This window comes from Aedes albopictus, chromosome 3 (genome assembly GCF_035046485.1).
Source record: "Aedes albopictus strain Foshan chromosome 3, AalbF5, whole genome shotgun sequence".
NCBI lineage: Eukaryota > Metazoa > Arthropoda > Insecta > Diptera > Culicidae > Aedes > Aedes albopictus.
In genome coordinates, this window is record NC_085138.1 from 66666116 (window position 1) to 66686853 (window position 20738).

Below are 20738 nucleotides of genomic sequence, written 5' to 3' on the forward strand. Positions count from 1 at the left end.
GAAATTCTCTAGTCTCAGTTTAGTCAGTTCCATCGCATCGGTCGGCCTTGTCGTCTGTTTTCATTTTCCACATGCATGGTCCACGCGGTGGAAGGCGTTTTTCCGCGGAAGGTGTGGAGGTTCCCAACGTTGTTTCGTTCGCGAATCAGCATTGTTTAGTATTCGATTTAGTTAAATTGAAGCTCTTTCATATTTGAACTTGAAGTAATCATCAGCGACGTTTACGGAGTGTTTATTAAACACTGTTTAAGGGTTAAAAGTTTAAGTGCATCCGAGATCTCCTTGGAGTTTAGGCCATCTGATCTATAAGCGTAATCAGCGTAATCAGATCTATTGGAACATTATGAATGGAATTTATGCTTACACAGCCTCATGTTGCTATGTGTTGTCAAGTGGTGAGTTCGTTGTCAGTTTGAGGATCTCCAAGAACTTCCTTGCGTATCTATAGGTCGGATTTACCAATGATTTTTTAAGATTCTCCAAGAACTCCCTTGAGTATAGGACGTCGAATCTACGAGGGCTACTATTTGTATCTAAGAGCATTAAGAATGAGGTTTATACTCACACAGCCCCAGGCATCTATGTTCTATCAATTGGGGGGTTCTATGATTGAATAGGAATATCCGAAAACTCCCTGAAGTTAAGGCCATCTGATCTATGAGTGTAATCAGTTATATATTTGAGCCTCATGCAGCTATGTGATATAATATCGTGAGTTCATTGTTAGCTTGAGGATCTCCAAGAACTTCCTTGAGTATAGGTCATTGGATCTACTAACGTATTTGGTTGTCTTTAAGAGATTTACGACCAAGGTTCATACTCACACAACATCAGGTAACTATGATCTATCAAGTATTGAGTTCGAAGAATCATTAAGGAAATAAAAAGAAAATCGCGTTAAGTACTGTTCCTTTGAATTCCACTAAGAATTTGCATCCTTTGAAAGATACGTATTTCGACCTCAACTTGAGTCGAGTCAAGTACAAGACACTGAAGACGACCTTACAGTTGAGGTCGAAATACGTATCTGTCAAAGGATGCAAATTCTTAGTGGAATTTAAAGGAACAGTACTTAACGCGATTTTCTTTTTATTTACAGATATTCCCCTAACAAGCCCAGGTTAATCATCATAATCATTAAGGGTTTTTCCGTGAAATTCACCTGGGAGCATCTAAAATACTTGTGAAACTTCCTGAAATGCCCAGAAACGCCCTGAAAGGCATTGGAAATGCCTTGAAACAATATGAAATGCCTCTGAAACCAACTGATACCTCGTGAAATTAACCTGCGAGCCTCTGAAATCCCCTTAACGCTTTTGAGACGGAATTTTTACCTCTCTAGATGCAACCTCGCTAGTCTAGAACATGTTTGTGATGGTCGATTTTCTCGGCTGGGCACATACGAACCATCCATCCCCAAAGGGTTAAGGCCCCCTTAACCTCCTGAAACGCCCTAAAGCGCATTAAAACGCCCTAAAACGCATTAAAACGCCCTAAAACGCATTAAAACGCCCTAAAACGCATTAAAACGCCCTAAAACGCATTAAAACGCCCTAAAACGCATTGAAACGCTTTGAAACGCCTCCTAAATCCCTATAATACCTCCGTGAAATTCACCTGAGAGCCTCTGAAGGCCCCTAACGCCCTTGTGAAACCTGCTGAAACGCCCTTAAACGCCCTGAAACGCCCTGAAACGCTTTGATACGCCTTGGAACGCTTAGAAACGCCTCTGAAATCCCTATAAATCCTACCAGAAATTCACCTGCGAGCCTCTGAAGCCCCCTAAAACTCTCCTGAAACCTCCTGGGACGCCATGGAACGCTTTGTAACGCCTTTAAAACTCCTTTAAAACCTCCGTGAAATTCATCTGAGAGCTTCTGAAACCCTCTTAAGCCCCTGTGAAACCTCCTCAAACGCCCTGAAACGCCCTGAAACGCATTGAAACGCCTTGAAATGCTTCGAATCGCCTCTGAAATCCCTGTAAAATCTCCGTGAAATTTACCTGAGGTCCTCTGAAAACCCCTAAAACCCCTGTGAGACCTCCTGAAACGTATTTAAACGCCTTGAAATGCTTTGAAACCCCTCTGAAACCCTCAGGAAATCTCCGTGAAATTAACCTGCGAGCCTCTTAAGCCCCCTCAAACTCATCGGAAACCTACTGAAATGACGTGGAACGCCCTGAAACGCATTGAAACGCCCTGAAATGCCTTGAAACGCTTTGAAACGCCTCCCCTAATAAACCTGCGTCAAATTTACCTGCGACCCTCTGAAGGCACTCTTAAACCTTCTGAAACCTCCTGAAAGGCCATAAAACGCCCTGAAACGCATTAAAATACTTAGAAACGCCTCTGAAACCCCCATGAAACCTCCGTGAAACTCACCTGTGAATTTCTGATGCTCCACAAAATCTCTCTGAAACTTCCTGAAACGCCTTGAAACACCTCTGATACACAAATGAAATCCATGTGAAACGCACCTGAAAGCCTAAGCCCCCTTAAATACCTTAGAAACCTCCTGAAACGCCCTAAAATGCCTTAAAACGCGTTGGAACGCCTCTGAAACTCCCGTGAAGTACTCCTGAGAGCATATGAAGCCCCTAAAAGCCCTATGAAACCTCCTGAAACGCCATGAAATGCCCTGATATGCCTGGAAACGTCTGACACCCCCCTCCCCCTAAACACTCTTTTGAAATCCCTCTGACCATCCCCACTTGCCCTTCTCAAACTTCTTTGCAACCTTGAAATCCATTTAGGTAATGAACTGAATCCATTTAGGTAATGAACTGAATCCATTTAGGTAAAAAATCTATTTAGGCGGTCCCGACTTGTTACCTAAATGGAGGATCGGGTGTACCTGATCCACTCATTGAGACTGCTGTGCTCCTTACCTTCTTGTGCCTTCCGGATCTGTGCAATCTAGAAAAGTTACTCTAGGTGCTTCATTGGGAATATTACCAAGAGTTCTACTAATATTTCTTTACAAGTTAATCCGTTAATTCTTCCAGGAGTTCTTCCGGGACTTCCTTTAGACGTTATTCTGAGAACTCCCGAGGAGTTGCACTGGAAATTCTTTTACAATTTTTAACATTTTTTCCTCGAAGTTCATTCGAGACCTCTTCGAAAAGTCCCACCGTGATTCTTTTCAGAGCTTCCTTCGGAAATTCTCCAAATAGTTCTTTTGTGATCTCCTCCAAATGATCCTTCCGGAAAATTTTTCCAAAAGATCTTCCGGAACTTCATGCGGAAGTATTTTTTCAGAATTTTACCGTAAGTTATGCCAGAAACAAGGGGGAGTCGCTGAGCACATCTTTACTTGCGCCAATTATTTTCAGTGTGCCACCGGGTATTGAATTGTGCCTCAGTGTGCCCCGAAGTGCCACTGCTTGATGATTCAGATTTTGCTTGGCAACTACCAAGACAACCAACTGTTTGTTTTCATTTTGCAGGTTAAATCCATGTGCCTAGTTTTTTCACCCAAACTCAAGTGTCAAAATTGTGCCTCAGAGTGCCTCGGTGTGCCACACAGCGTATAAGACGGTGTGCTTGGCACCTCTTGGCACAATGTTCCAAGCGACTAGCCCCTTGGCCAGAAACTCTTCTCAAATATTCTCCAGGAATATGTCCACAGGTTATTCCAGGAATCCTTACAGAAGTTCTAACGTGAACTCTTACATAGTACTCCCAAAGAATTATTCAAGGAGTAGATCTGGGAGTTCTCCGGAAGTTCTTCCGATAATACTTTTAGAAATTCCGGGATTTTTTTTCTTGTTAATTCCTCTGGGAAATCTCATGGAAAATTCTCACATAAAGTACCTTCAGAAATTCTTCCAGGAGTTCTTTCGGTAATTTCTTCAGGAATTTCTTTAGAAGTTTTCCAAAAAAAAAAATCTTTCGCTAATTCATTTCAAAAGTTCATACTGAAACCCTCGCATAAAACCTGAAACCCTCGAACAAAGTTCTTCTGAATGTTTCCACAAAAAAAATCTGGATGTTCTCATAAGAATTCTCTCGCAAGTTTATTGGCATATCTACCGGTTTCTGAAAAAAATGATCATCTGGAAAACTCTCCAAATTCTTCCATACACTTCTCCGGAATTTGAATTAAAAATTGCCTTACGATTTTTTCAAACGATCCTTCAGGAATTCCTCCGGAAGTTTTACGTGAATTATTTAGACATTTCCCCTGGAAATTCTAGACAAAAATCCTCTATTAACTCAGCAGGAAGTTTTTTTTTTGGGAATTCTTCCAATTTTATAAACAAAACATTGTGTTTTTTAAATCGATTTCTAGGAATTCCCGGAATAAAATTTCCTAAAGCCGTAATTCTCAGAATATTTTTCTCAAAAATTCTCATGAGAAATTTCTAAATTACAGATGTTAATTACTTCGGCAAATTTTGTCCGCATAGCTTGTTTTTCTTTTCGACAAGTTGTCCGTTTCATAAATTGAAAGTCCTCAGTAGCCAGTTTCACCCAAACACCAAAATAGCCGTTGCAACATTCCGAAGAAGAGTGAAAGCAAGAAATGTCTCGCCGAAAAAGTGGAAAAGGCAAGGATTGATGGAAGAATCGGCAACGAGATTCGATGAAGGCGCAGATGTCCGCTTAGCATAATTTCCAGACTACACCAAAAATGTGTAGCACTTACACATTCACAAAAACTGCTCCTGCGTTCGCAAAATAGTGAAATTTGCAAAAAAAAATGTAGCACAATGTAGTTCGGTTTACTAGTGATCTTGGTAAACAAAAAAATTCGCATCTAGGAGAGTGTACGAGCTGTTTTTGTGAGTGTGTAACTTTTACACATTTTTTGTGTGGTCTGGAAATTATGCACTCATGGGTAGGTCTTACACATTTTAGGTGCTGAGCGGTTTTAGCGTGTAAATGATTCTCTCTAGGATTTCCAGGAAATTTGTTTTAGAAGTTCAAGATTTCCCCAAAAAGTCCTCTAGTAATAATGCCCGAGAACGCATCCAGCAGTTCCCTAAAAATATTTGCACAAATTTCTCACAACAACAATCCTCCAGAGTTCCCCGGGAATTTCCCCAGGAGTTTCCTGAGAGCTCCTGCAGGAATGTCCTGAGAATTTCATCAAGAGTTCCCCGGATATTTCTCCAGAAGCTCCCCGGTAATCCCTCCAAGAAGTCTCCAGGTAAACCTTCAGGAGTTCCCTCGAGTTTTTCAGGAGTTTTCCGGGAATTCCTTCAGGAGTTCCTCGGGTATTTCTCCAAGAGTGCTCCGAGTATTACTTCATGAGTTTCACAGGAATTTCTCCATAAATTCTCCGAGAATACCACCAGGAGTTCTCCAGGAATTTCCGGGAAATTTCTCCTGAAATTATCAAGGAATTCCTCTAGAATTTCCCCAAGAATCCCTCTTGGAGTTCCCGGGAAATTCTTCCAGGAGTTCTTCACAAATTCCTCGAAGAGTTCTCTGGGAATTTCTCCAGGAATTCCTCGGGAATTCCTCAAGAAGTTCATCGGGAATTTTTGAGGAACCCCTCGGAAATTTCTCCAGAAGTTTCTAGGAGATTCCTTAAAAATTCTTAAAAGAGTTCTCCTGGACGATTTTTTTAAGAACTTTTGAACATATTCCCGAGGAGCTTCTGAATAAATTCGTGTAGATCTTCTGCAGGATTTCCCAGTTTTTTGGAGAACTTCCCAAGCTGAAGGAACACCTGAGCAACTCCTGGACATATTCGAGGAACTCTCTGAGAAACTCCCAGAGAACTTCATAGGGAAAAGTTGAAGAGGAATTCCGGATGAAATTATGAAATAATTTCCTAGGAACTTCTGGAAAAGTTGCCTGGGAACATTTCTGAACAACACCTGGAGGGAATCCCGAGGAAACCCTAAAGATTTTTATGAGGAATTTCAAAGATATTCCTAAAGATATTCCCGTGTAACTCTTGGAGGAATTCCCGGGGAGCTCTTGGAGAAATTTCCGAGGAACTTCTGGATGATTTCCTGAGGAACACCTTGGAGAATTCATATGGAGCTCTTGTAGGAACTTCTAAAAAAAACTTCATAATAAATCCTCGGGAAACTTCTGCAGAATTACCCATGGAAAGCCTGAATGAATTTCCTGTTAAATACAAAAAAACTACCGGGATCTCCTAGGAATATTGCCGAGCAACTCCTTAAGGGATTCGCAATGTTATGGTGGAATTTCGTGGAAGAATTTCCGCGGAACTTCTGGTAGAACTGCTGGAAAAATTCTCGAAGAACTTCTAAAGAAACTCCCAAGATACTTCTGCAAAAATTTGCGGGAACTCCTGGAGAAATTTCCTGGGAACACCCGTCATCTTTCTCCTGCGAAATACCAACCCCTTCCCGTAATCTTTCCGAAGAAAGACCGTTTCCGTCCAACCCCTGACCATCAGGTGCCCCAACAAAAAGTCCTGGATAAATCCCCAAAGGAACTTCTTCAGAAGTTCCCGGGCAACTCCTGGAAGCATTTTCTGGGAACTACTTTAATAAATGCCGTGGAACACCTGAAGAAATTATCGAGAAACCACTGGAGGAAACCTCGAGGAACTCCTGGAGCGATTCCCGTGGACCTTTTGGAGGTAGTCCCGAGAAACTCTCGTACGAATCTCCGAGAAGCTCCTTGAGGAATTCACGTGAAACTCTTTGAGGAATTCTAGTGATTTCTGCAAGAATTCTCGATCAACTCCCGGAAAAAATCCCAAGAAACTCCATTTTCCGAGGAACTCCTGGAGAAATTTCCGAAAAACTCCTGGAGATATTCTCAGGGAAAATATGGATGATTTCTTTAGCAACTCCTGGTGGAACTTCCGAGCATCCGCTGATGGAATTTTCTTAAAACTCCTGAAGCATAAAGAAACTTTTGAAGTAACATTTGAAATATTCTACCAATGAAAACGTTCTTACGTATTCTTAAAACTGTGATGGAATTCCCAGTCTTCCTTGGTTGCTCCGGTGATATGGCCAGATTATTTCATGGTTACCTGATGATGTTCCTCCAGTTTGTCTTGTTGTGACTCATCCTAAGATTCCTACAGTCTACAGATATTGCATCGGTCGTTTTTCCACGAATTCCTGCACATGTTACTCCGGAAACTGCACCCGGAATTACTACAGTGATTCATGCAGAAGATGAAGGCCAAGGATTGCTGACGAGATTCCTCCAATAATTCTTGCAATTGCTCTAAGAATTGATTCTAGAATTCATGTAAAGATATCTTTATGAATTCTTCTTGGAATTTGTTCGAGGATTCAGAGGCCAACAAAGTCGAGTCATAACTGTAACGAGTAACGTTATACCGAGGATACGTTATTTCGAGGTACATATGACTGTAGTTTGAATATCGCATACATGAGCCATGCAAATTGTAGTGATAATTTGGCTCTTTGTGAAGCGTAGACTACATTTTTTCAACATCAAATTTGAGAACATCTGTGCGTGCATTCAAGAATCCGACACTCCAGCTCTCCGACGCACTCTCAACTCTCGGCATGATTTTATTCTCTCCCATTTGAAACGCATCTCTTTGGCGGGATGCGTATTTCTCCCCTGCTATGCTACAGCTGGTGTCCGACCAAATCCCCATCTAGACAGGCCGCACTGTGACTATACCACCGCCAGGTCGGTACCCACCGTGGTTCGCATTTCGCAAACTGGAACCGGCGAACGAGGGTGTATTGGATGTGGACCAGCAATGAAAGGAATTTGAAAATTCTTCACAGATCGTAAATCCAAATGAGGCTTAAACTTTAATGCCCTTGCCTCCCGCCCTGCCTGTCTCTCGTCGCATCCGAGGTCCACCGCACCAACAACTACGCAGCGAGCCGTGTTGGTGTTTGGTTCGCATTTTTTACTTTACTTCGGCTTCCTCGTAGCAGAGCAGCAGGTATGCGTTTCGTGGGAGGTGAAGGTGCGGATAGACTCAGGTCCCGCAGCGAGTTCATATCGTCCTTTTTCTGGTCGGAGGTGAAAGAATATAAACCTTCATACCTGCTGTAACAGTACACGGTCGAACCAGCAGCAGCAGCAGGTGAGCGGGAGAAGGAATCGATCAAACTGGCAATTGGGCCGGCTGGAAGAGTTTTGGCTTGAGTGATAAAGGTGAAGCTGAAACAAATGAGCAAAACGTACGCCCCCGATTAGGGACTGCTGCTGATCGTCTAGGATTGATAGTGAGTTGGAGATTTACGAGCGTTTCGGGCTTTGTTTCTCGAGAAATGGACAGGGCAGGCGCGTTTAAAGGATCGCGAGGGTGGATTTGAATGAAAAAGTATTTATCATTCACTCGTTGGAAATTTCTAATGAAACAATTTGTTTTGTTCGGCAGCGTTGGAGTGTAAAGCAATTGAAATCAATTCATTCTTCAAAACGTGATATGTTAAACTTCACCCCATATATTCATATTTCAATTTTCACAACAAATGTACTTTCAATTATAATCCGATTTGTCTCAATCTTATTTGAAGCTTTTCATACTTAAGCGGAGCATTTTAAACTTCCTTCAGGGTTAATGGTTACTATTTAAAGCACCTTGTTTGATTTTTTTTCAACAAGCTCACTCGCAGAACTCACTCTAATATTTTTGGTAGAATTCCATCAAATATAACACTTATTTCTTCGCCAAGAAATAGTATGGAACAATTTCTGAAATAAAATGGGGAAGTTCTGTAAAAAATCTGATAGTTTCCTTAAACCATTAAATTTAGTCAATGTTTAAAGATCCAGATAACCACAGTTGTGAACGCATGAAAATTTAGCAAGACCATGCTGAGAGCGTCGGGTTCCGGTCGATCGATTTCCATAGAAATCTTTCTCAGGATGCTTTGACAAATTTGAAAGAACATGTGGAACATTTTCTTGGCCTGGGTGCTATGGATTGATTGATTGATTTTTCTTTATTATAGAGACTTTCAGCCCTTGGCCGGTTCTATGGACCATTCCATACCTTTAGTATCCCTAGAAATGACCCAAATCAAAAGACAAACACATTTCCAAGTTTCACAAAAGTCAGATAAAGTTCCGCTTGGAACTTTTTGGCTGTTTAAGAGGCTCATACTGATCTTGATCGGAACTGCGATAAATGTTCCAGAAAGACGCATTGTTAGCTTCTTAAGTAGCTTTATTGGCACTTAGCTAAATATTAGTTTCAATAGTTAAGGTTCTGAGGCAAACATAATTGTCCTTTTAGAAAACAAACTTTTTAAGCAACAGGATTTGGTTTAAGCCCCTCAGTGTCTCCACGATTGTCTTGGAAAGTAAATTGTGTTAGTAGGATAGGGTCCATTGTCAATCTAGGAGTTGACTATGATAGTGTGATCTGATAATGGATTAATGAACACTAACTTTCGCGCACAACTGACCTCTTTTCTATACGAACACATGTCTTAATAGTTATTTATGCAACGAGTCAAAATGTGCATTTTTACAGCACGAGCCATTTTCATTTATCCAACAAGGCTTGCCGAGTTTGATAATCATGACGAGTTCTGTAAAAATCGAGTTTTCCAACGAGTTGCATACAACATTTTTTGCAATGACAAAAACTATTCATTGGAATATGATGTTACCATCAGTATCATCGTACTTCCCGGTGATTCAATGGGAATACCCACTTGTTCCGTCATGCTAGACATGAAATTTAAATCAATCAAGCCGTGCTATGACCGTCTCAGTTTCCAAGCTCTTTCCGCGGATACCGTGGTTGTCAATCAAACAAATGCATTATGGTTTGCAAATGAGTTGCATTATGATCCATAATGCAAATGTTTGATTCAGTAACGAAAAGTAGGCCCTAGTGAAACTGAAACGAGAAGTGAAAAACAAATTTTATAGTGCGGAATTGCAAAAAAGATATATTGTCGCGTGTTATCACCCCATTACACAGTGGTGCGAGGGCGGTCGAATCCTAAAAAATGAAAATGTTTTTCACGTGGATGTAATATTTTTTTAACAGCTCCCTAAATAATGCAGTAGTTGAAACCCAAAATTTCATATAAATTCATTGAAATATGATTTTATACAGCCTCTTGAACGTATCACGATTTATAGTCTTACAAAAACTGTTATGTTTATTCACCAGCATTCCAGTGTCCCGTGGTATAATGAACGCATGAACAGTGATAGTTGCTTTGACGACTTTGTTCGTTGATATGTTATGATCATCTATATGGAATTTAAGTTGCGGAAAATCTACTTAAAAAGTTACCCTTCTATATTTTTGAAAATTATCCATTTTTGAGTTGAAATGGATCTAAAACTATAAAAAAGTGCACGCGCCAAGGATGCGGCTGTGTGATTTTTAATTCCAAAGGCAAGATCTTTCGATTGGTGTTTGATATACTTTACGAAATCTTGCGCTAGATTTCGCGATTTTCTTATATTTTTAGAGTTTTGAGTAAGAGGTTTTGGCTGATTTTTATTCAGCAATGCACCACTGTGCATAAGGGAGCAGAAACTTTAAGCCCATTCTCCGCAGGAATCCAGAGCAATTATCAGTTTCTCCGCGGGATCGAAGCTCTTCAAAATCATCGTCAGCAATGTCATTCCTAACTAAACCAGAAACTATAGCTCAACAAACCAGTACGGAGTCATGCCTGGTCGCTCTGTTACAATAAGCCTGATGATCAACACCTATGTTTGTCATATTGGAGCCAAGCCTCAAGTTGATTCGGTTATATAGAATCTATTTCCACGGATCGGGTTTTTGCTATAACTCGATCAATTTTTAACCAATACACATGAACATTTGTACACGAGTAGACACGGTTAGTCCTACCTTTGGGTGTAAATTCAAGTTAAAAGGTTCAAAATTGACAGAGTTATAAAGCAAACAAAAATACCCGCGCAAAAAATAATTTGGTGTGAACGGACCTGAACGGCGTTCGAAGTTATTGGTTATAGAATCTTCTTTGTAAACTTCCTCGCATCTGTATATCGAAGCGGTTTCTGCGGTGGTTGGAAAGCTATCTAACTAATCCTGTTCTGCGTGCCATGTTGGATTCTGTTGTTTCTTATGCATTTAGCAATAAATCAGGCGTTCTGCAAGGCAAGGCAAGACCTCTAATCTTTGCACTGTTCTTCAACGATGTGGTATTACTGTAGACCAGAAGACGTGCTCGTATATACTGGTGACCTCAAAATATTTCTGCACATAAAATTGTTTGAAGACTTCAAGAAATATTCAATGTCTTTGTTGAATGGTTTAAGCTGCCTATAAGCATTGCAACATGCACAGTAAGTACTTTTCACCTATCTAAGCGCCTCTTCTCTGCTATCAACCCTAATGCTCATCAACTCATGTTATTTTTCTCAAAATGAGGGTGAACTACGTGAAGAACAGTTGATTGGTTGATTGATTGATTTGTCTTTATTAAAGAGACTTTCAGCCCTTGGCGAAGAACAGTTGGAATAATCATTGAATTATTGAGAAAATAAAGTTAAGATAAACGACTTGAAAATACGTGGTAGATTTACACAGGAACCATGCTCATTGAAAAGTTCATGAACAAGTATTTTATAAAAAAAATGCATTTCCATACTCAAGATTATAAAGAAATCAGTATTTGAGATTTCGTAGAAAAATCAATCAAAAAAATGAACTGCTAGGAAAACTATTGTAACACTCGAAAGGGACTTATCTCTCTAATACCCAACCCCGCCTTGATACGGAGTATAGTTTGAGCTTTTTTTTATATTTTTTTCTGTCCTAGGAAATTATTTTTTTATATTTTTGGCTGATATTTTGGGCTGTTTGGTGTCATTCACAGCCTTTAACAATTTTTGAAAATCATCAAAAAAATGATGTGTTGGTCACCTTTCAGATGTCGTTCATTCTTTTGTATTGAATCGCAACAATTATCATATTTTAATGTTTTCCTCAACCATTTTATTGTAGTAAAAGTGTTTAAGGCAGTTGAATACACTCTGATAACATTCTAATGTACACATTCACCAATTTATCCCTTCCTTGATGCTGGCTAAGGCTCTGCATGTATTATTTTGTTATTATTAATTTACACCGTCTTCGATAATAAAACCGAACAGACTGCACTTAATCTAATGTGTCTAAAATACTGAACTACTTGACTAATCCGGTTTTTAAAAACAGCTTTCGTGATGTTGAAATCGTACACGTTTGAAACATCATTGAATACTCGAATCAAACAGATGACTTCGCGGGGGACGTCCCTATGGAGCTTCATGTCAAAAAACACAGTAGACAGGCAAAACGACGTTTTCCGGGACAGCCAGTATATAAATATAATAATATTATTAGGCTGATACAAATTTAATTTTGACTGTTTGTCTGCCCCCCCCCCTTCAAAATGTTTTGGCTGGATTTTGTATTTTGAGGGGGCAGATAAAAAAATTATTTAAAATATGCTAAACCTAACCGAAAAACGCGTGATCAATTTTGACCCGAAGATCAATTTGACCCCGGTTTACGGTATATAAGAAGATTTATCCAGCTATGGTTCTCGGAAACAAACCAGATTTATCTAGAATAAATAATGGCCGACAAATATTCATTTCACATTTTGTCCCAGCACTCTTTGGCTCGTCTAGGGCAGTGGTCCTCAGGGCTACTGTCTATGCGGACCACAATTGAATTTTACAAAAAGGTCGCGGGCCGCAAAGCATTTCAGAATTTATTTTGATCAAATTTAAAAAATTTTAACATTTTTTTTACAGAACTAAACTTCGACACAAAAGTTACCCTTAATGTTCCACAGAATAATGTTCAAGTTTCAAACTTTGAATATGAGAGTAATACATCCAGGTATTTAAAATTGGCTAAATTGCTGAACTCATTACAATGTCAAACTTATCTAGGATATGTTTATAGTCTTCCTGAATAGCTTTCAAAAAAAAAAAATTCAAAAGTACGTCAAAGTGAGAAAAACTCACATCAAATTTGTCAAGATTTTGTCAAAGCTTATACATTTTCTTGAATATAATAAAGTGTGAAAATGATTTTCAGAATTCACTCAAGTGATTTAGAATAGCTTTTTGATTATTTGTTTCATTTGTTTATGAATTAAGTTTTTACTTTTTTTAATGGTCTTTATTGATAGAAATGCTTGCTTTTAGTTTTTTACAATCTTTCAGCGGGCCATATTCTAATATATTTCACAATCAAATCAAGGGCCGCATTAAACCTTCTCGAGGGCCGCATGCGGCCCGCGGGCCGCAGTTTGGTGACCACTGGTCTAGAGGATGGTTATAAAAATAATGAAGCATTTAAACTGAAAAATATTAAAAACTCATCGGATTTGTTAAAGAATTCTTAGCAAGACCCGATATTTTGATAAATGTTTTTTTTATCTGCCCCCTCAAAATGCAAAATCCAGCCAAAAGATTTTGAAGGCGGGGGGGGGAGACAAAAAGTCAAAATAAAATTTGTATCAGCCTAAGTAAATCTAAAAAAATTTAAAAGATTTAACAATTGGAGGAATAGAGCAAAATATGAGAAAAGTATTTCTAACGAATTCTTCATCCATAAATTTCAACAGCATCACAAGTTTGGTATAAAAACTCAAAAGCATTCTGCTAAAGTTCACAGGGCAATTATTAGAAATCTATATATATATAAATGAATTTCTGTCTGTCTGTCTGTCGTTGTGGATTCGGAAACTACTGAACCGATCGGCTTCAAATTTTGTATGCAGGGGGGTTTGGGACCGGGAAAGGTTCTTAGCTTGGTGTGAGACCTCTCCGGTCTCTGGAACGGGGGGCTCCCATACAGATGACTTCGCGGGGGACATCCCTATGGAGCTGCATGTCAAAAAACACAGTAGGCAGGCAATACGACGTTTGCCGGGACAGCTAGTATATAAATATAATAATATTATTAGGGTGATACAAATTTAATTTTGACTGTTTGTCTCCCCCACCCCCTTCAAAATTGTTTGGCTGGATTTTGCATTTTGAGGGAGCAGATAAAAAATACTTATCAAAATATCGGGTCTTGCTGAAAATTCTTTAACAAATCCGATGAGTTTTTAATATTTTTCAGTTAAAAATGCTTAATTATTTTTATCCCCCCCTCGACCAGCCAGAAAGCGCTGGGACAAAAAGTGAAATAAATATTTGTAACGGCCTTATACATGTTTCTGGCATCGACTACAATCAAACGTTTAGGCCAGAACACACATCATTTTCTTTTTTGACATAAGCGAAATTTAAAATTAATTCCAGCCTTATTTTTCAATAATTTCGTGTAATACTTGACAGTAAACTCTACTCTCTTAGTCTCTTCTGAGGATATAAAAGAGGCGCTTTGCGGCGGTGAAAATATTGAAAATACGCGTTATACATTATTAAAAAAATGTTATACATTATTAAAAAAATGTATTTTCAAAATTGAATGCGTTTTAAGATTGTCTTGAAAATTCTCTCAAAAAAATATACTATTGAAAGTTTTGAATAAATCCTCAAAACAGTCGAGCGAAATACGTTTCAGGGTCCATCAACTTGATGCGATCAGCTGCAATATCACCCATTCCTTCCATTTTTTTTTTATTTTGATCGGGTCAATGCCATTTTTAGCTTCCCTAAAAGTAGTTGGATCGTTTCCGTCTGCTGTTACACTAGCATAGTCGTTTCTTCAGTAGCCTTGGTCCCTCGTGCTGACGTTCTCCACACCATTCCGATGCTCCTAGAAGTGCTGCTTCCGCCTTTCAATCCACTGATGTATGTCCGGCAAGAGGCTGGCATCCAATAAAAAATAATTCATTTAATTTTCCGAGGCACTGACCTTTGTTGCAATGACATTCTTCCTCTTTTTTTTCATTTAAATTTACATTGATTTTGATTTGTTATCTTTTATTTCTACATTTTCGTCATTGTTTGTGATAAAGTTTAAACGAGAACCGTGATAGAATTGAGCGTGATTTTTGTAAGGTGTGATTCTAATGAATATTTATAAAATTGAAATATATCAGTATAATCCATGAAATCCAAACAAAAAAAAACTTTGGTTTTCTCTTAGATTTATTGGTTTTTATTAGAACTGTGTAGTTCAATATCGACACACTAACAGATTCTTTAAAATTATTCAATTTAGTTTTCTATCTACGGACACCCCAGAGGTCTGAAACCATGATAACTTAGAGACGTGGTAGTTTTTTTTTTTGATAATTCATTGAAAAAAAACTTCGTCATGTCAACACTTAATTCAATCAAACCTATTTATTAGACTGTCCCAAAAAAAATCGATGTTCTAAAAGTCAAGGTGCTCAACACTTAAATGAAAGATATGCATATTTGAAGCATTTTTGTAGAACATTTCGATTTTCTAAAAAATCATTTAGAGGTTCCGCTAGGGCGATTTTTGAAAAATGGCCTTTTTTCATGAAAAGTCTCAAAAAAATCATTTTTTTCGTAATATTTTTTGAACTTCTGAATTTTTTCAATATTTTTGTATTTTTCTATGGCCCTCTAGGCATTCTTGAAGGGGATAAGTTTTTGAAATATTGTATTAATATTGGCTGCAGAACCGTTTTTATGTTGATAAAAATACCAGTTTTTGAGTATTTTTCATCTAAATTTGACAAAAAATTACATGCACGATTTTTTATTTTCAATTTTGAAAGTTTTATCTGATAGTACTATTTGTATGCGTCATTTCTCTAAAAAGAGATTTAAAATATTTTGTCTTGAAGCTGAGATATTAGGATTTTAGTAAATGGACAATATTTCAAATTTTTGCAAAACTTTGTATATTTGGAATATTGTAAGGTTTTCTTGACACTCCAATGAACGTATATTAAAATAAGTTAAAAAAAACAGCTTTTCTTGTTGTATGGTCAAGCTAGTTTAAACATGAATCTTTTATTCCGGGCTGGTTGGCAGTAGATTCATGAAGAGCTTTCATCTGACTAACTACAAATATGACGAGTATCGTAGTTACTGGTAGCAACGCATTTAGTTCGAGATTACGTCGTGGATTTCCCGACTACTGCGCCCATTTTTTTCTGAAATAGGAACGACCATTCCATGCAGAGATTATATAACATTGATAAAATCAATAAAAACCATAATTAATGGACAATTTGGTATGAAACTCGGCAACGGGGGTGTATAGTTAATCGGACAAACGCCGATTGTCATACAAAATTGCCAACTTTGAGATGGTTTAACTATATTTCCTTTGATGAATTAAACTCAAATTTTGATATGAAACCGACACGATGAAGAATTTGCGTATAAGAAATACAAAATATATCTGAGCACATGTGTGGGCGTAAGTGCAAAACTGATCGAACAACAACACACGTGTAAATCAAAAGACTGCCGTTGTCCGATCATTTTGACACATTTTGGTTGCCCTATCGTGCCTAAGCTTGTGATCAGACACGATTTGTATTTCGTATATGCAAAATTCAGCATATTTGCAATTTTGTGTCAAAATATTAGCTCAATTCATCAAAGAAATAAACGTTTATCAATCATAAGATCGCGTACCTAATCAAAAAAATAACTAAGTTAAGTCAGGACTGATTTTGAAAAACTTAGAAAATAATAGACAATAGTAGGCGTTTGAGGTAATAGGTACTACCTATTTCCTCAAACGCCTACTATTGTCTATTATTTTCTAAGTTTTTCAAAATCAGTCCTGACTTAACTTAGTTATTTTTTTGATTGATTTCATCTTTATTGTGTTATCTCTGCATGGAATGGTTTTTGCTACTTCAGAAAAGGGGTGTAATTGACGAGAATTCCACGACATAATATCGAAATTAATGCGTTGCTACCCGTCATTGTTGTAGTTATTCAGATTAAAGCTCTTCGTGAATCTACTACTAATCACCCCAGAATAAAAGATCCATGTTAAAACTAGCTTGATCATGCAATAAGGAAAGCTGTATTTTTAAGCCTTACTTCTTTTAATATACGTACATTGGAGTGTCACAAAGACCTTACAATATTCCAAAAATACAAAGTATTGCAAAAAATTGAAATATTGTCTATTTACTAAAATCCTAATATCTTAGCTTCTAGACAAGATATTTTAAATCTTTTTTAGAGAAATGACGCATACAAATAGTACTATCAGATAAAACTTTCAAAATTGAGAATAAAAAATCGTGCATGTATTTTTTCTCAAATTTAGATGAAAAATTCTTAAAAAATAGTCCTTTTATCAGTACAAAAACGGTTCGGCCGTCAATATTAATACAATATTTCAAAAACTTATCCCCTTCAAGAATGCCTAGAGGTACATAGAAAAATACAAAAATATTGAAAAAATTCAGAAGTTGAAAAAATATTACGAAAAAATGATTTTTTTGCGACTTTTTATGAAAAAAGCCCATTTTTCAAAAATTGCCCTAGCGGAACCTCTAAATGATTTTTTAGAAAATCGAAATGTTCTACAAAAATGCTTCAAATATGCATATCTTTCATTTAAGGATTGAGCACCTTGACTTTTCGAACATCGATTTTTTTTTTGGGACAGCCTACTATTTATGTTTGATGGTATGTATCTGCGTCCGATCCTAATTCAATTAAACTGTTTTGAAGTCAAACTGAAAATATTTTTTTTTTCTTATGATCTTACTGCAAATGCTAACCGAGCAAACATTTCTGAGAGATTCATCAATTTGAGCAATTAAATCAAAAATGTTTATGTCTGCAATTCTCTAGCATAGCTTTATATACTACAGCAAGCTCATCCTATTCAACCGTTTAATTTTCTTGGGAATCCCAGCATATTGTTGATCTTTGCTCTGTGTACCTATTTTTACGACAGCATGCACCTTGCAGCTCGAACCGGCCGAGCCCAGACACCACCATAAACGAAAATTGCTAGCAGCTTGCCATTCTAATAGCATAAAATTTGTTTGACCTAAAACAATTTCGGTGGTTGGCCGGCCAGGCCAACCCACCCCTAGTTCACACTTTTCCCCCGTTTCGGTCGCCGGTCAGGTCGGATGATCCTCAAGGCCTCCTGAAGTCTCCCAAAGCAAACACTAAACAGAGCCAGAACGCATATAGACTCACATACACACACAGGCACGCCTCTAACGAGAAGCACTCAAATTCTTCCTTTTTCTCGGTGTGGCTGCGGCGGCAGCGTTGGCTGCGACGACGGTGTCACACAAGCAACCCGGTGACCAACCCGAAAACGGGTCAGGTGCCAAAACACGTGATTGTGGGACGGTAAAGATTTATGGGCCCCGGGGTCCTTCCCGTTCCGACCGACGACGACGACGACGACGACGACCAAGGCAAACACACGCGCGTCCACCACCACCAACACACAAGCATCAGTCGGCTGGCTCAGAACCAGAACGAGCGAGAATTGCTTTTTCATGGCATTTCTTTAAGTTGGTTCAGCATCCTAAATTTTAGTGCTTTTTGCAGCGGTTCTCTTTTTTTTCTGTTTAGCTGCGGGCACATCAGTCAGAGGGAAGCAAAAATCAAACCTCGGACGCTTGCTGAATTTGGGAAAGGACACCGGAGAGAGTCGTAAACACGTAAAAACACATTAGAATACGGATGAGCCGGGGTTAGGGGTGATTGTTTTCGAATGCACACCAGAAACTTTTCAGAAGGGCGGGCAGTCTATTTACAATTACAATGTAATTAAATATGTTATATTGGCATTACGATTCAATCCAGATTCTTTCATTTACCGACTGTTCGAGCCCGTATGAAGTTGATCATCAATATAAACTTCCTTTCCCAATAAACCTAGAAAGCTGTGTAGTGTCGGTAGCGGTTAGTTCAACTGGCTAAAAATAGACCAACGGACAGCCTGTTCCAGTGCTAATCAGGTGTCCCCTAATTCTTGGTGTTATACGGCTTCATGCTTACCGTGACTATGAATGAATGGTTGGGGAGTCTAATAAAAACCTAATCGCAAACGGAGCCTGTGGAGTACCAGGGAACCGGAGCAGTGGTGCAGTAGACATTGTGTTTCTCGGAGACAATCAGCGATCTTTCTCTAGTCTCAAACTTGAGGCTGAATAAAGCGAGATTATGAAGATGTAATTGATTAGTTTAAATTTTCTCTCATATGGATTCGCATTATGCGATTTACACAGTGTATTCTGTGTATCATCGTCTTTGGCGTTTTCCGATCGACGCCTATCTGATTTTATTGCTGTTATTCTTTTTTGTGATGCGCTTGTAAAAAGTGTAATGTTGCCTAGTTGGGAGTGACCTCAGTTAGGATAGCTCAGATCAATCTTCAGCATAAAAGAACAGCAACAATCAATATTTGCAGACTTATGCAAAATGGTGCAGCCCAAGTGGATTTAGTCCAAGAACCTTACTTTTGTAAGGGAAATGTCTATCTAGAAAACCTTGTGAACCCGGTGTTTGCTACTTCCAGTAACAATGAAATGGCAAACACGCGTGTCATGCCTCGAGCCAGTATGCTTGTGAACTACGCAATCGTTGTCACACTCGTCTCGGAATTAGCCACATATATGTATGTGCTGTCACAATTGTTGGAAACCTCAACAGGAAATACGTCGATTGGTGGATATATTTACTGCATGATAAACCGGATGCTTTCAAACAAGTCATCGCATACTTGAATGACTTGTTGACCAAATGATCGGGACAGGCATAATTATAACAATTTAAAAATGATCATCTGATGTAACCTTTCGTAAAGTACATTGAAAGTTCTCACACTTTCACTCTTATTAATCAACTTGTTGTCTATTCATGGTCCAAATGAAATCAATATTAGGATTTTCCTAATAAAGATTTCAATGACAAATTTCTGGAGAAATACTTAAAGAAAGTCCTGAAAAATCCATGAAAACTTAATAAAGAAATCATTCTAGGAACTTGCGAAAAAATTCCTCCAAAAATTCCAGTAGGAATTCTTGAAGGCATTCCCGAAGAAATTCCTGAAGGTATTCCTGGAGGAATCCCTGAACGAATTTCTGGACGAAACCCTGAAGCAAGTTCCTGGAAAAAAATCCTGAAGGATTTTCTGGTGCAAACTCTGGATTAGTGTTTAGAAAATTCCCTGATGGAGTTTCTGGAGAAAACCCAAAAGCAAAATGTCGTAAAATGTCTTAAGGGATTCCACTAAAAATTCAACTTCTTCAGGATTTTTTTGAAAAATCTTTGAAAGAATTTCAGGGGAAAATCTCCCCAGCAATTTGAGGAGAAATCCCTGAAAACATTCCAGGTAAAATCCCCGAAGAAGTTCTGGAAGAGCTCCTGAGGAAATCCTAGAAAAAGTTCCTCCAGCAATTACAGGAGACAATTCTGCAGTAGCTTTAGAAGAAATCTTTCAAAATATTTCAGGCAAAATATCTGAAGGATTCCAAGAAGAAAATTCTGAAGTAATCCGTGAGAAAAATCCTGGAGAAGGTATATCCTAATTCCTGGTGAATCCTTGAAGAAAATCCTGGAGAAATCTCTGGAGGAATTCCTGAAGGAGGCTATCAAGAAATTTCAGAAAAAAATCCCCTAGGAACTCCAGACGTAATCCCTCAAAGAATTCCAGGAGGAATTTCTGAAGAAATTCCTTGAAAGGAATGCCTGGAGGTATCCCAGTCGAAGTTCTCAAAAGAACTCCTGGACCACTATGAAGTTTCTGGAGAAATCCCTGGACTTCTTGGATAAATCTTTGAAAAAAATTGAAAGAGAATCCCTGGTTTTTCTTCTTATTCTTTATGGCTCGACGTTCACATTAGAACATGGCCTGCCTCTCTTCAACTTAGTGTTCTTAGAGCACTTCCACAGTTATTAATTGAAGGGCTTTCTTTGCCTGCCATTGCA

General features: G+C 38.4%; 1 protein-coding gene across 2 annotated transcripts in view; it reads right to left on the minus strand.

Moving 5' to 3' along the window:
* Nucleotides 1–20738, minus strand: part of LOC109425050 (connectin-like) — a 453200-nt gene that overhangs the window by 264960 nt on the left and 167502 nt on the right. The window lies entirely within an intron of this gene.